The sequence below is a fragment of the Cryptotermes secundus genome, unplaced genomic scaffold, assembly GCF_002891405.2.
Source record: "Cryptotermes secundus unplaced genomic scaffold, Csec_1.0 scaffold122, whole genome shotgun sequence".
Taxonomy (NCBI): Eukaryota; Metazoa; Arthropoda; class Insecta; order Blattodea; family Kalotermitidae; genus Cryptotermes; species Cryptotermes secundus.
This window is the reverse complement of record NW_019738954.1, coordinates 70,233-83,610: the sequence shown is the minus strand read 5'-3', so window position 1 is coordinate 83,610 and position 13,378 is coordinate 70,233. Positions and strand designations below refer to the sequence as shown.

Below are 13,378 nucleotides of genomic sequence, written 5' to 3'. Positions count from 1 at the left end.
CGCAATTGTTTGGCAAGAAAAGGGATCACAGTCCTTGATCATCCTCCGTATTGGCCAGATTTGGCTCCAGCAGATTTCTGGTTGTTCTCAGAAGTTAAGTTGGCGGTGAAAGGAGACCGTCACGACACCATCCAGGGCATCCAAAGGGAATCTACCGCAGTTTTAAATGCGATTCCACAAAAGAAGTACTGTTTTCGAAAACTTTTCAATCGATACCAGCCAGCTATGTATTGATTCAGAAGGAGACTGTTTTGAATAAAAAGAGTAAAATTTTAAAAATAATTCAGGTATTGTATTTTTAATGAACACAGTCCTAACAGGACCTGAACACGCTGTGTATACGTGTATAGCGCCTACTTAAATTATTATGAGCCGGGGTTGCGTAATCGGTATAGCGACTGGCTACGGTCTGGACGATTGATAGGTAGATATCTAGTCCCGGGAGGGGCAAGAATTTTCTCTTCTCCAAATCGTCCAGACCTCCAATGCAATGGGTATCGGTTTTTCCCAGGGGATAAAGCGGCCGGGGCGTGAACCTGGTCACTCACCCACGTCCACCTAGTGCCGAGGTCAAGAAAATGTGGGTCTATACATCCACTCCAAATACGCCTTCATGGCTCAGTGCTTAATATTTAAGCGCAAGGATAAGTTTACATTTTACCTTTACTTCAATTGCTGCGTTGCTGCTGCCGCTTAGGAAGTAAACATGAAGCCACAAAGGCTGGCGTAATCTGTTCATATTCCTCGTAACGCCTCCTCTGGTTTTCTTGTTAGTAACATTTCCTGTTTTCTTCGCTTCTCCTTCCACCTCTGAGTCTTCCTGGAAACTCCAACTTCCTCGTCTCCACCCCCCCCCACCCAACGGTTATATGTAGTCCATATTGTATTGTGCAGCGGGGCCAGCGCCCGAATAGGATAGTCCATATTTTTGAAACCCGTGTTCTCTGAAACACACGCTTGCATTGTATAAATAATAAGGGTCAGTTTCTTGGCAGAATGCCTCATCCTTTTCGCTTCGCCCCCTTATGGCCTTTAGCCTTGCTCCATATAGACGCTGTGGCTAGGACCGCCTGGTCTATTCTTGGCTCCGTGCCTGTTTCACGGGGTTAAATCCGTCCCAAGTTTCTTGCGACATTTTTTGAAAAACAAAAGTACTTAGCTTGTGTTTCTTTTTTGTTAAACATGCACGAAAGAAATGCAATTTTAATTATATTCTGCTAACGTGGCCAGAAAATGATTTATGCTAACATCCCTTATGTGTTATCTTTGTGGTAGGAGTAGCTGTTTCCTTGAACCTTCGCAAAGGATCATTGCTTACACTTTCGGTTCATTTTTGTGAAGCACATGTTGTTGACACTGGTGCATCAGTCTCTAAATATACTCATCATGTGCACACACTACGCACTCTAGTCTTCCTTCACTTCTACCATGACGAAGTACGTATTGAGTTCCGCTAGAATGAGGAACAGCTGACAGGTTTGCCCTCGAGTCTCATAACTACTCAATTCCATCTTGGAATCTGAAAATTCATTGTAGTGTTTACTGGAGCCCCGTAATTTGTGCCTATCTTGAGCCAATTTATTCCAATCCACTCCCACACATCATATTTGTTTAATATCTCATTGAATATTATCCTCCCATCTATAACAACCTCTTGCAAGTGGCATTTCCTCAAATGTTTTCCTACCGAAATACTTTAATGCCTGATACATGCCCCACACATACCATTCCCTATGATTTCACCATCCTTATGTTGCATCAGTTTCGAATAATAAAATCTTCACCCACATTTTCTCTAGGCAGTGGGCTCACAGACGGCGGTAAGGCTATCAGTCTCACGCGCCAGCCGCCCTTTCTCCCCAGGAAGATTCCTGGTACTCATTTCTGTTAGAGGTTGAATCGACCCCAGGGTCATAATACGGCTGGAAAGATTAGGTAAATTGAAAAAAAAAAATCACCTCATCGGGACTCGAACTCGTGACCTTCCGGCTTGTAGCATAGTGCCTCAACCAACTACGCTACCGCGCCCCCCCATCCTCTTTACTAAAGGTAAAATTATCCCTGTGTTTAACTAATTAAGCACTACGCCATGAAGGCGTATGGGTGAGTGGAAGTATAGATCCACATTTTCTTGACCTCGGCACTAGTTGGAGTTGAGGGGTCAGCTTCACGCCCCAGCCGCTTTACCCCCGGGGAAAGAGCCCCCGGTACCAATTGGATAGGCTGTTGGGTGAACTGTCTGGACGATTTGGAGAAGAAAAATATTTTACCCTGCCGGGACTTGAAATCCAACCCCTCCGTCGTCCAGCCCGTAGCCAGCTATCCCGGCTCATGCCATACTCATTATTAATAAGGTCTATAACTATTTATATTGCCTTAGAAACATAAAATGATCTTCGTCGTTCAGATAAAAATATCTAATCAGAAACGATATGACATTAAGAATCAAATATTAGAACTAAATAATTTAATTGTCAAGGAATTTCTGTTTCTTTTCAGAGCAGAGAGCTGAGGGAAACATTTGAAGCTGGCTGGAGAACTGCATAATATGGCTGAGATGGGCGGGCTAACTAGCATGCATTGGAGAGATTACAAATTGCTTACAAAATTTTTTCCAGATATTAGAACACAAGAGAACACAAGAGACGCCATGAAGGTACATACTCAATACATGCAGAGGCAAGACGCTATAACTCTTACACATTAATATTTATTACAAAAATTCTTCCTATTTCAATATCATGTTTAGTTTTGTTGGTGTTTGTCTGTGTTTGATATGTTCCAATGTCGATTTGTACTACGCAACTACAGCAAGTGACTTGTAATTAAAATGCAAAATATGTTGTTATGGTAACACAGCTCTCTGGTAAAGAGAGTTTACAGGCCCTAACACATCTATGTACCGTAGGCGATTGACTGAATTGATACGTAATAAAATTACAATCGCTAAAGGGATTTGCTTTATGAAACGTACCATGGAATTGTAATGTTGGGTGTGGGCAAAATTTCCGTATGTAAATACAATTATAGAAGTAGAAATATTCTTTACATTTATTTATAACTATTCTTGAAGTTCTGCCGATTAATCCTGTCACATATTTATGTTTCATTGGTATTTTTGACGACACTGATCTGAAATATACTGCCGAGTGGCGCCGACACAACGGATTGAAAAGGGCCCCTTCTACACAATAATTGAACTTAATCAGAGGACGTACAGATGGAAAGAAACACAGAAACTTGGCAGGTAGTACAGTGGTAATCATTGTTCTTGTATTGGGGTATTTCTTGTAAACGGAAAACAACTGCGAAATATTACAAATGTAGATGAACGTTTTATTAGAGGGACAGCATGTATTCGGGAACAACATACGCAACGAAGAAGACAACAGAAAGGAGTATGACACACAGACCACAACATACACACACACGGATCATAGTGACCGCATATGCGTTAGCAACAAGCGAAAGCAGCGATTATCTCTGTATTTCAGCATTCTGTTGCAAATCTTTACTTAACGTCTATGTATATCACAGTCCGTCAATAATGCAACAATTGTTCAATTTTTATTCTTCTAATTTCAACATTTAACACTTAACACAACAATTGAACAATTGTTGCATTGTTGACGGACTGTGATATATATAGACGTTAATTAAAGATTACCTCGTTAGATTAATTTTTAACACCTGAAGATGACCACGTTGCCCAAAAACATGTAGTGTATTTTAAAATCTTTTAAAGTTGAAAATGTGATAAATTTTGTGGAACCTAATGTTGTATGTAAGAAGGTTAGTGGTCGAATCAGGCATGTCGCAGTTAGGGGAGAGATAAAAATTCTGAAAGAATTTTGGTTTCAAAACCAGAAGGAAAGAGACCACTTAGAGAACTTAGCATATGGGAAGGTTGTACTACGTAAAATGACTTTAAAAATAGGTTTCGGATGTGTATATTGGATTTAATTATCTCGGGGTATGACCAGTGGTGGGCTTTTTTGAACATGGTAATAAGTTTACTAATTACATGAAGGGTGGGAAATTTCTTGATATGCTGAGCGACTGTCAGCTTCTGAGGAGGGACCCTGCTCCATGAATATAATCAGGGGAACATGTTAACATAAAAACTTCGCGTTGTGAAAGCAACGAACAAGAGTGTTGAAAGGAAGATCTGCGTTTGGTCACCTTTAAAGCGAACCACAAAATATGGCTCCCCTTTTCGCAAGTCTCACCATCCTTTCTTTTTATCCAGTATCTGTAATGCAATCCCAGCCCCCAAAACACTGGGTTCTAAGCCGCTGTCTTTCTCTGTAATTGTCACCCTGAGTTAATATGAGAATCTACAACTAAAATGCTTACTTTGTCAATTTCGTTGTAATCTAATACCAAAACCTTTTTGCATGTCATTTCTGCTACCATTTTCCTATCTTCTTTCTGACACATGCCTCAGAGCTATTTAAGCTCTGGAACTTTTAGAAGGGAACTTGATCCAGACTTCCAAGTAAATCTGTTGAAATGCGGGCGGCATTAGTACATATCTTCGATATTAGAACGCCTGCTTACATGCTGGTACATGGCATGCATGGATGTATAGAGCACAAATACATACCAAGAAGTTCTAGGAAGAACTGATCACCTACTTTCCTTTCACTAAAATTTGAGTACTTGACACGCCAATTAGAAAAGAACTTTAGTATATATGCATAATGAAGTCAATAAGAGGCTGCAATGTTGGTATTACTGATAACGAGGGATTTATGACATGCCATTAAAGTGGCCTCGGGTGCCTTGATATACATATCAAGTTTCATGACGATTGATTCAGGCATTCAAGCAATATTAAGGTAATTACCTCAACAAATTTGGAGGCTGCAACATTGGTGTTCCTAATGGGAGGGATTTATGAAAAATACTGTTAAGGTGAGATCAGGTGGTATGATGTACATACCAGGTTTCATAAAGATCTATTTAGACGTTCAAACGTTCTTGGGGTTGGAGACCAGATACAGACCAACACAGGCAGCAAGGTGTTCCCTTAAGCCTAATTTATTTTTTAATATAAAGAAAAGGAGACTAGGAAACCGGTATAATTTCTCTTTTATAGCAATTGGAGAAAATTATCATAAGTTAATCCATCATAGGGCACTGTTCAGGGTTGACTTCATCCCGTTCGCATGTTTACACCATGATTATTGCATTGTTCAATATGTGACTGTTTTACCATTATTCCCGAGTCCTGCATGTGCGCACAATAAATTCACTGCGAACTGACCATTTATCACGTATGACCTTCGTGTTATTCTGAGCCACGAAGAATCCGTACGTATGTTTTCCATGCCGTCCGTAATGTTCATAAGAGTGTAATGAAAGCTTTTATTATGAGAAGTAACTTAGCAGTTAGCCGGTCACGGTAGCCGAGCGGTCTAAGGCATGCACTGTCTTCGCTCGCTCGGAAGCCGGGATCGTGGGTTCGAATCCCACTCAGGGCATGGATGTTTGTGTGCGTTTTTCTTAGAAGCCTTGCGACGAGCTGATCACTCGCCCAAGGTGTCCTGCCGTATGTGTAAGATCTAGAAAAGCCGAAGTGAACGGAGTTCATGGAGGTAGGCCTAGGCGCACTGGGGCTGTAGTGCCAAGGAAAAGAAAACGTAGCAGTTACTACAAGGATATCTACCTGTGAAGAAGTTTCTGAAGAATGCTGTCACCTCCATGTGTCCCGTGCGACTCGTTTCCTTTTCCATAAGTCAAAGTTCAGAGATTTTATGACGTCAACATGACCAAATAAAATCTAGGATTTCGTTTGCGTAGCGAAATTGCAGAATTTTCATAGATGCTTACACCGTCGATAAATTCGCTGTATTAGATCTCAAGGAAATTTCTTACAATGACAAAGGATGGAATAGAAACTAAACACGCAATTCTAGAGAATTTTTTGCATTACAGACAATATGGAAGTTTGGCCACGGATTTCGTGTACCTTTGCTCCGATAGTTCATTATAACAGTTAGTGCAGACAACTGCACTTCCTAGATTTTGTCTCATACTGTATGTAAGCGCTTCAAGTCGCCATATTTCACACCAGATATGTACAGTCTCATCCAAAATGACATTCATATATTATTAACCATATAACCCTTTTATTTTGCAAGATACATTTTCAGGAGTTCATTGGATTATACACAACAACATCATAAAGTTAAGGCAGATTATTTACTATATATGAAGTTTCAATATAAGAATTATAGATGCTGTATTTCAGCATCCTCTTGCACTATATACACCTGACTTTGGAGCTTTTGTGCCGTCTGTGTGCAACAGCGTTCACTATTCTTTCTTCATATTCCTTTATTGAACACTACAAATTTCGTTCTAACTGGCCATCTTCAGGTGTACATATTATGGTTAAGAATTCTGCTGCTCATATAATGCGACATTCTTTCCTCTTATTGTACTTGCCTCTGGTTGTTTTGGTTATGTGGGTTGCTTTTTCTATTTTTTTTTTGTGGCTGCCTTAAATTTTCTTGCTGGGTGGGACTTCCGTTGCACATAGACGGCACAAAAGCTCCAAATTCAGTTAAAATTGTGGAGCTAAAATTTCCTATATAAAATATACACGTATTTGCAGAGCGATAAGTGGTCCACAATAAGCCTACAGGGAAAAGAAATTAGAGTATTTGCAAAACTGTTACAGATAACAACATGAAATAACTTGAACACAGCATGGAAGTCTATGAAGTACATATCTATAGATGCTGGATGTATGCTCCATTAATTAGTTCTGTAAACGTCAACGCTATATTCGAGCTCGTCCAGTGCACCCCTCAACTGTGAATCACAGACGCTGGCTATCGCCTCTGAAATCCGCTCTCGAAATGACTTACATCGGAAGATAGCATAGTCGATATTCCATATATCCTTCATACGTAGAACTGGCTGAACCCCTTTCGCCGAACTCGTCTAGTGAAACCACAAGTAACACTGTGACTTTTGCACTTGAGATGCCATTTCTTTATAGTGATCGGAGCGCCACTCGTGGGTAATATTTTAAATCAGTTTTGACAACAAAACTTTAATAAATTTCCCTTCTGTTTTCATAATGTTTCATGTTTGTATCTGTAACTGTTTTGAAAAAATACATTAATTTATTCTCAAGCAAACCATTTGTAATAACCCTGTATAGTCTACGTAACCCAGAATAGAAGCAAAGGCGGTTACTAAATTCTACTATCTACCCAGCAAGAATTTTAAACTTAACTTTAACCGACTTTTAATCAATTAAACTTGATATATGTACACCAATTATTTTAACTGTATTAACTATTTTGTTCTAATATCTACAAATAGTATAAATATAGACTCTAAAGGGTTGTGACGATGGTGGATGACGAAGAATTACTGTTTTTTTTGGACTTTTTCCATCATCCGGAATTCTAGGTAATAGAGGGCACTCTAGGTAATGCAGGACAGTCTAGGTAATAGAGGATACTCTAGGTAATAGAGGATACGACGTTTCGGAAACTGGATCTGTTTCCTTCTTCTTTCTCACCTGAAGACGGAAACAGATCCAGTTCCCGAAACGTCGTGTCCTCTATTACCTAGAATTCCGGATGATAGAATGAGTTCAAAAACTCAGTAATTCTGTGTAACATAAATCTCTTTATGATATCGTAGCAACAACCTACATTGAAACAACTTGGCCATGTAAAGTAGCTCCTATAGTGTTAACTATACGCTCTGATGGCCAATAGTGGCCAGAACATGTAAGGAAAAAACTATTACTTACTTCCCCTAGTCTAGTTAGTTTTGATGGGCATGCACTTCTTATTTATATACGACCATTTATTTCTAAACGCCGTTCGCAGTGGCCGCGCACTCTGAGGCATGAACCGTGTTCTCCTGCTGAAACTCTGGGATCCCGGAATCGAATCCCACCCGAGACATTGATGTCTGTTTGTGTGTGTTTATTCTGTGTGTAGGTAGCGGCCTTACGATGGGCTGATCCCCCGTCCAAGGAGTCCTACCTACTCTCTATAGATTAAGAAACTGAAAAAGCGGCCAAGGTCCAAAATGGCTGTAGAACCATATATATATCTGTGTACACGGAGTTAGGTAAATATGGTCGGCCCTGCATTCATGCACCACATCATGAAGTCTTGGGCAGAAGGTGGTAATTTTTGTGACACGTGACTAAGCACAACTTAATGCTTAATGTATTCGAAAGAATTTATACAGTTGGGTCTTTTTGTAACCTGGACTTTTTGAATCATAAAATCCATTTTACCAGACAATGGTATGATTAATTACCGTTAAATTTCCGAAGTACAGGCGTTCGTTGTAATATATTTTCCGTAATGCGAACAACGGATAGGTTTTTAGAATATCGGACCGAGGAAGGATGTCACTTGCAAAGAATATAATGGAGCATTGATAGGGTCTGACGTCACAACTCCACTTCTGCAGTTGTATATTTATGTATCAGTGTATGATGTCAATTTCGATGCAATGTTTTGCCAAATATAACAATAAAATAATATGAGTCGTGGTGAAACCCTTCAAAAGATATTGGGGATATGTTTCGAATTGGAGGGGGGGCGGCACGGGTACTTCGCGAAGCGGAATCCAGCGTCAGTTTTAATGCAGTGTTTTGTATGCATCATTGATTCCCTGATTTAGTTAGGTTCGTAGCAAGCAGCCCTTATCGCATATTCCGGCCATAAAATACTAACGCACACGTTAATATGGAAATAATGGAAGGAAAGTAGGGGAGATTTTGCGGTGAGCAAGTGGAAGGTGCTGCTTCTGTTAGGAACAGCCTGAATCTTAAGGTGCTCTACGCCTTTCATGCTTTAATATGAACAGTTACACTCGTACTCTTGTGTCCATCAAGTGCTGAGGTCCAGATAGGCGGAGATGTACCTCCAATCCCCTGTACCTCTTCATGGCATGCTCCTTAGTTTTTCTTTTTAATTCGCTTAGTGGGGGAATATCCTACACGAAATAAGAAAACGGAAGGCTAATTGGATTGGTCATATCTTACGCCGTAACTGCCTTCTAAAAGAAGTTATTGAAGGAAAGATAGAGGGGCGAATAGAAGTGACCAGAAGACGAGGCAGAAGACGTAAGAAGATGCTGGATGACCTTGGGGACAGAAGAGGATATTTTCATTTGAAGGAGAACGCTCTAGATCGCATCAAGTGGAGGAACTGTTTTGGAAGAGACTGTGGACCTGTCGTCTTGACAGATTACTGATGAATGAATGAATGAAGTGGGGGGTAGAGTCCAACTGGTTCCACTCGGCACGGCGGCCTTTGATTGGCCTATTGTAGCCTGCCCCGGGTGATTATGATGATGGGAAATTTGGTGGAATGAAGATTGGCAGGTAAAACCGAAGTACTCGGAGAAAACCCGCCCCAGCGCCACTTTGTCTACCACAAATCCCACTTGACCAGACCCAGGATCGAACCCTGGCCGCCGCGGTGGGAAGCCAGCGACTAACCTCTTTAGCCATACGCTCCTTAGTTACTTAAGCACAGGAGAAATTTTACCTTCCTGAGCTTTGGTTCCTTGTCTGTTCTGTAATTTTCGAAAGTACCTCTAATGAACATGCAGATATAAAGTTAAAGCTACTCCTGTAACAGGCCAGTGACCATACCGTGTCGAAAGCAAAGGTTCTCGTCCGATCACCAAAGTTAAGCAATTCTGGATTTTATGGGTGACTCCATTCCTGTAAGAGGCCGTTAAGGCTCGTAGGCTTGTGAGACATCGAGGCTCAAACGTTTTCTCGACAATGGGCTCACAGATGGTGAGGAGGTTGTCATCCTTACGCGTCGGTCTTCCTTTACCCTCAGGAAGATTCCTGACACTCATTTCTGTTAGAGGCTGAGTCAACCACAGGGTCATATTGCGGCTGGAAGGATTAGGTCAATTGAAAAAATCCAGTGACCTCATCGGAACTTGAACCCGCGACATTACAGCTTGTAGCATAGTGCCTCAACGAACATGGACCGGAAATGTAATTAATTTATTCGCTAAAATTGGAAATTACGTCCTCGGAGGGGGTGAGGAGTCCTGGACAGATCTTACATTGCTTTAGAAGGACCTGTCTGCAGTAGAACTTGTTAAACTTGTAGTGTAAACTACATCTCGGAATGATCGAGTAAGAAGGTGACGGAGAAAATGATTCCGGTATAAGCAGTTAATTCTTTATTACATCAGAAGTGGTGTTGACAGCGCTGATATTATGGAGAATTTAGCCTAAACGTAAAATGTCCCTCACTTGCACCTGGTCTGCTATCGTTGCTTCTGAGTAGTGGTAATACTGTGACGTATTCTGTACGCCTGCTGCACTAACAGAGTACACTAAGGAGCAACATAGATCTGAAATCTACTTTCTTTAGTCGCAGGGTGTAAAAATCGGCACAATTTAGAAGAATGAGAGTTCAGCAGAATGACAATTCGAACGATGGTTGACATATGTCATTTCCCTAAGTTTTCTGTATCATGAGCTCAAGGAATAGATTCATCAGCATATCAGGGACAACCGAAGAATTAACTTGATGAAACTGCATATTAAATGGCTGTAAATCATTTTAAAAAACCATTAAAGAATGGATTTAATTCCAGCCGGCAAATAATTTATGTCGGAATTAGGAAAGTTGTGGACGGTTGAACCAAACCCATTGAAAATCAGGGCGGTTCAAGGCAAATACAAAATAACTAATGTTTTATTTCCGTGAGGATCTGAAACACTGATACGGTATAAGGAAATAAAAAGTGTACCTATATTTATGGAATTTGGCTCTTATTTTCAGGTTATACATATAACGTTTGGCTATAGAAGTACAAGACTCACTTAGTGAATCTCCATTTCCTGAAATGAAAGACATTCAAATGATAGCTGCTATTGAAGAGAAGGCTGTGGGATCAAACGAGTCAAAGTCCTATGATCATTATAAGTGAACAAATAATTGGAGAAAAATGTTGAAATTATTTTGTACCTTAATTCCCTTCAAATTTGATTCCACTTCATAGAGCCCTGGAAATTGCAAAAGTGTTGCAGAGTTTGTGGTTTTTGCTATATTGCATGGTCTTCCTTTCCCGCCTCTAACGATATCTGATATTCAGGAGACGGGAGCAGAGAAAAATGGAAAAAAATAATTTGTTTTTTCTTGTGATATAAATGACACAGTTCACGGTTTTAATATTTTATGAGTTGAAAACTTGTTCCATATCGTAGCAAGGTATAAATATGCACATAGTCTTATACAAAAAATGGTGGTTAGATCTATACATTATCCATGAAACCAACATGTTAGGAAGTAGAAACAGTCAACTTTCTTTTTCATTCTGTTATTTAAAATAGATTTTGAAGCCAATGCACTCTAGTAGGGAATATATTTTATGTGTTTTCTTGTGATATATGAAGAACATAGTTTGACTTGCAGCGTGGCTGTTTTAAAAGAAAAAAAAAGAGCTACTTCACCGTACAGTTTACAATTCCGTACTAACATGCGGCGTACCAACGAAAATATATTAGAAAACTTTTTACATAAGAGTTTCCTCTTCAGTATATTTCTTTTAGAATGTGTGCTCTCTTACAAGCAATGAATTCTCAAAAGAATATTATTATTTTTTTCTTAATATATGCGTTACAAATAATTGAATTTGATGTGTATAGAAAACTTGAAATATATGCACTTATACATGAGCAGGACGTGATTACTGTTGCTCTGTTTTATCCTTTGTAACGTTCTGGAATGTGGTAGGCGAATATTCAATAATTTCAGATGGACATCCTGAAAGCTATGCTGCATTTCCACGAATTTTATCAGCTGTGGCAACGCTCAGTTTTTTGTGAAAAACAGTAACAGAAGAAAATTACATTTACGAAATAATCAAGAGTGTATATATATTAGTTTTTTAACTGCTTGTCTGTTATTGACTTTATTGCAGTTATCGAGTACTTACTGTTGTTCTTATTCCTTTGTTCGAAGTTACTTTATAATTGGCCTTCGAGTTGCTGAGTAAACACATAAATAAAGAAAGAATTGTACAGTTATTATTCCCATGGCGGACACCGCTAAGGTTTCCTTACACCACCGGCTGCAGGAGTACTCTCCCGCGCCGCTTTGGTAGCCGACTGAATCCTAGGCGCCTTACCGCCAGCAGATTTCCGAGCAGTCTTGCTTCGTGCGAGCCGAACTTACGCTATAAAACGTTTCAACCACACTCATCGACCCATACACCCACGCGGTAGCGTAGTTGCTTGAGGCATTATGTTACAAACCTGAACGTCGCAAGTTCGATTCCCGATGAGCTCAAGGATCTTTTCAATTTACGTAATCTTTCCAGCCGCACTATGGCTCTGGGGTCGACTCAGCCTGTAACACAAATGAGTACCAGGAATATTCCTGGGGTAAAGGGCGGCCGGCGAGTAAAGATGATAAACTTACCGCCATCTGTAAGCCGATTGTCTAGAAAATGTAGGAGCCTCGAAGTCCTAACAACCCTATGGACCTCCACGGGTCTCTTACAGGAATAGCTTTGCTTTTTTGCCTTTTTATTATTTTTTTTTATTGCTAGTGGGGTCTCCTTGGCCCTCTGCCTGAGCTGACTCTTCAGTTGGCTTCTGAAGCTATTCAGTTAGCACGTAAAAAAGAGTGAATCTAACTGAACTACTTTCGATGTTCTCTTATCACTGCTGGCTTTCACAGGCTTCTTTGCTTGAAGTTATTATTTTTGTAGCATGTGGTACCGTTGCTATGCAACGACCGCTAGATAAGCAGATATATGATACCGGTTTCTTGGCAGCGGCTAGGTAAACACGTTCCCATGTTCTAGACAGCAGATTCTTAATAATACAACTTTTGCATTACAACAGTGGAAGAACTGTGTTTTTTACGTGGTCCGTTCCTAGAGGCTATAAGATAGACGACGTTCGGAGCTCAGTCAGTTCAGTAGATCTGTTCTGCACGGGAGTCTGTGAAGAGAGCGCTTTGAGCGCGCGAGCCTGAAGAATCTCCACTTTTAAAATCGTTCACCAGGAAATGTCTAGTGAAGACACCGCAGGCTGGAGAAGACTTAGCGTGCAGTGATTTGTATAGTGAGGAAATGAGCAATACTTTTACAGTTTTCATTGCGGGCATCCGGTTTTGCTGATTATATACCATTCTTTATTGGATTCCGTCGTAACACAACTTAACGGTCAAGGTCAGCATCACCTTAGCTATATGTTTCGGATTTTAAAGCCATCATCAGGCAAAATACATTGTTACCATATTCACACACTATTGAACTGTATTTCAATGTGACAGTAAAGCTGGATTATTGACAAATATGTTACACTATAATAATAAAATGTATAAAAATACAATGCATTATA

At 40.1% G+C, this 13,378-nt stretch overlaps 1 protein-coding gene across 8 annotated transcripts in view; it reads left to right on the top strand.

Moving 5' to 3' along the window:
• Positions 1-13,378, top strand: part of LOC111871353 (ubiquitin-like-conjugating enzyme ATG10) — a 647,673-nt gene that overhangs the window by 587,090 nt on the left and 47,205 nt on the right. For 5 of the 8 annotated variants that reach the window (XR_002844007.2, XR_004513764.1, XR_002844006.2 and 2 more), the window contains one exon: positions 2,500-2,656. The exons of the other annotated variants lie outside the window; for them this stretch is intronic. The gene's annotated coding sequence lies outside the window, so the exon portion shown is untranslated. The remainder of the gene's footprint in view (positions 1-2,499; positions 2,657-13,378) is intronic. 8 annotated transcript variants of the gene reach the window in all.